This window comes from Podarcis tiliguerta (genome assembly GCF_965153285.1).
Source record: "Podarcis tiliguerta genome assembly, chromosome: 16".
Taxonomy (NCBI): Eukaryota; Metazoa; Chordata; class Lepidosauria; order Squamata; family Lacertidae; genus Podarcis; species Podarcis tiliguerta.
In genome coordinates this window covers 6,668,811-6,671,937 of record NC_139549.1, presented here as the reverse complement: position 1 = coordinate 6,671,937, position 3,127 = coordinate 6,668,811, and the positions used below count along the sequence as shown (strand labels likewise).

At 39.8% G+C, this 3,127-nt stretch overlaps 1 long non-coding RNA gene across 1 annotated transcript; it reads left to right on the top strand.

The window, feature by feature from the left end:
• The first annotated feature begins 266 nt into the window (after nt 1–266).
• Nucleotides 267–2,869, top strand: LOC310666001. The gene is made up of 2 exons (XR_014505749.1): nt 267–350; nt 1,885–2,869. It is a non-coding gene; the product is annotated as an uncharacterized lncRNA (long non-coding RNA).
• The last annotated feature ends 258 nt before the right edge of the window (nt 2,870–3,127 follow it).

The window sequence follows — 3,127 nt, the reverse complement described above, 5'->3', positions numbered from 1 at the left end:
GGCTTTGCCAATTCTGCTTTGGGGGAGATCAAACTCAAGAAACACCAACACCCAAAACCACTTTTGAAATGCTGGACCCATAGCAATTTCCAGGGAAGTGACCCAACTATGGTGTGCAACATCAATAACAAGGAAGAAGATATGTGAATCATAACAACACTCCTTGAAATTACTTGGAAGTGACTCAAGGAAAACTGCTATTAGGAATTAATTGGAATCTTGTGAAAATAAAACTCATCATCGTCTCAGGATATATAGATAAAAGCCCCAAGCAGACACAGCAACATCGCCAGAGTCCCTCAGCACAGAGACACTCAACTCGAGTTCTTTTCACTGCAAAGCTTGGTAAGGTATGCTATAATTCATTTTAAGTCAAGGCCTTTGGGTAAACATGGAGGTGGAAATGAAAAAGAAAAAGAAACTCTGAAAGTCCATTGCTTTCCTGTTAAGGTGCACACCTTTTTATTTCAATTTTTTAAACTGTTCTAAATCTGTTTAGGCGGAAGCTTAAGGCACAGAATGTTGGTGATCAGTGCAGAAGGAATACCTTAAGGTGTTGGTGATGCCCACTCAGAATCTATGGACAGTTTTGTATGATTTAGCAGAAGGTGAACAAGCTAATAGAGGGGTTGTAGATAATAATAAAAAACAATAATAGTTTTATTATTTGTACCCCATCCATTGGCCAAGATCTTGATGGCAAGTCTCCAATAAGATATCTATCACCTATATCTATATCTATCTATCTATTTCTATCTATCATCTATCTATCTATCTATCATCTATCTATCATCTATCATCTATCAATCTATCTATCTATCTATCTATCTAATCTATCATCTATCTATCTATCTATCTATCTATCTATCTATCTATCATCTATCTATCATCTATCTATCTGTCTATATCTATCTATCTATATCTATCATCTATCTATTTATCTATCATCTATCTATCATCTATCTATCTATCTATCATCTATCTATCTATCTATCTATCTATCTATCTATCTATCTATCATCTATCTATCATCTATCTATCTATATCTATCTATCTATCTATCTATCTATATCTATCTAATCTATCTATCTATCATCCATCTATCTATCTATCTATCATCTATCTATCTATCTATCTATCTATCTATCATCTATATCAATCATCTATCTATCTATCTATCTATCATCTATCTATCTATCATCTATTTATCTATCGTGTTACATTTAGTTACAGTTGTACCTTCAGGTTATGTGTTTTCGGGTTGCGCACCATGCCAAGGCTGGAAGTACCGGAACGGCGCTCACTGTTTTATTTTTTATGGGGTTGTATCCAGCTAAGTTATATTCAAGGTAGGCCAGTTGATATAAATGAACCAAAGGCAGGGGTAGCCAATGCAATGTCCTTCAGATGCTTCGACCTAGAACTCTGATTGTCCCTGGCTATAATGATCAAGCTGGCTGGGGCTGATGGGACTTGTAGTCGAGAACACCTGGTGCAGCCGTTGTTGGCTATCCCTGAACTAAATTATTCCTGCCCATTGATTTCAGTGGGCCTATTTTGAAGGAGACTGAAGCTGGACACACGCAGGATATTGTTATCAATGACTACTAGCCACAGTGACTAGGTTCACCCTCCACTGTGGAATGCAGTATAACTCTGGTTAGCAGCAGCTACGAATCACAAGTGGAGAGAGTGGCTATTGTAATCAGGTCCTGATTGTGGGCTTTCCATTGGGGCCTCTAGCTGGCCACTACGAGAACACAAAGCTGGACTGGATGGCCCTTCGGTTCTAAAATGTCTGTTGGAGAACCAGAACACTGTGAAATTGCATTACTGTTTAGCCTTGTACACTTTGTCCACTCTCCACCTGATGTGTCCTTTCAGATCTATACATCCACTTCAGCCAAGATGTCTTCCAGATGGAACCATTGCTACGCCAGCTGCCCTCCCTCCACCATCCAAATTCAGCCACCTCCCTTCGTCCTCACCATTCCTGGGCCAGCTATCCACTGCCCTGACCAACCTTTCTGCATTGAGCAACACAACCCTTGTGCTCACATGATCCCCTACCATGGAAGGGCACACCATGGTGGACATGGGTCAATCTACAGCCGCCCAACCTCCGGTTTGAGTTCAACCAGCATCTACTCCAAAAAATATGTGCCAAAAAGTGAGGATGGATGCAGCTCTTGCCAGTTAGAATAAACACTGAAGCCGCCAACTACAGAATGAATATGAGGAGGACCATGGAGCAAGAAATCCAGATGTTGGCTCCACTGTAGACCTGAGTTCTAGAAATTTATGTTCCAATATACAACCTTCTAACTTAAAAGACCCCCTTTCACATCTGCTGAGGTAGTCACCTGCGCCTGTCCTCAACACGAGTTCAGCACTTTGCATTCTGAATCATGTTCTAAGCCGGGAACATTGTATTCTCATTGGGCATTGATGAAACCTGTGGTGCCTCACTGTTGCCCTGTTTTAGCTGAAGAGGTGCCATATTTTAAATGCAATGTTCCACTGTGATTGCAATTGTAGGAGAAGAAGAGTGATAAAGTCTTCATTGTGTGGGATTTGTCTATCAATGTTCATCTAACAATGTTAGGCTATTATTATTATTTTTTAAATGTAGTTGTGTTGCTTAAGTTCTACTCAATGTTTGCAGGATCTAGTCCTCCATGTTGCAACGTGCTGGTCCATGTTTCCATTTAAAACAAACAAACAAACAAACAAACAAACAAACCACTATCTCTTTTGATAATGTATGTCTTCATGTGGAGTCTGATTTGGCACTCTGTGTTACCTGAAAATCAACATGTAGAATTGTGTGACTCTTCCCTTTCAAAATAAATGCTTTACTGCATCAAAATTCCCAGTTTCCTGCTGTGTTCATGTATTCCTTTTGATATCAAGAGTCTCGTGTGCTGATACATTTAAAGGTGAAAAGTAACTACTTGACTTCACCCCTCCCCCCAAAAAATTAACAATATGTGAGGACTTTTGAGGAACAGTGTCATGACCATCTTTCTGTTAGGTTTCTGTTTATGCCACTGTGCAGTTTTTTGGAGTCACAAGACTCTGTTTACATTGCAGACTGTTGGAAGTCTCAAGGGAGACGGGAGACGGA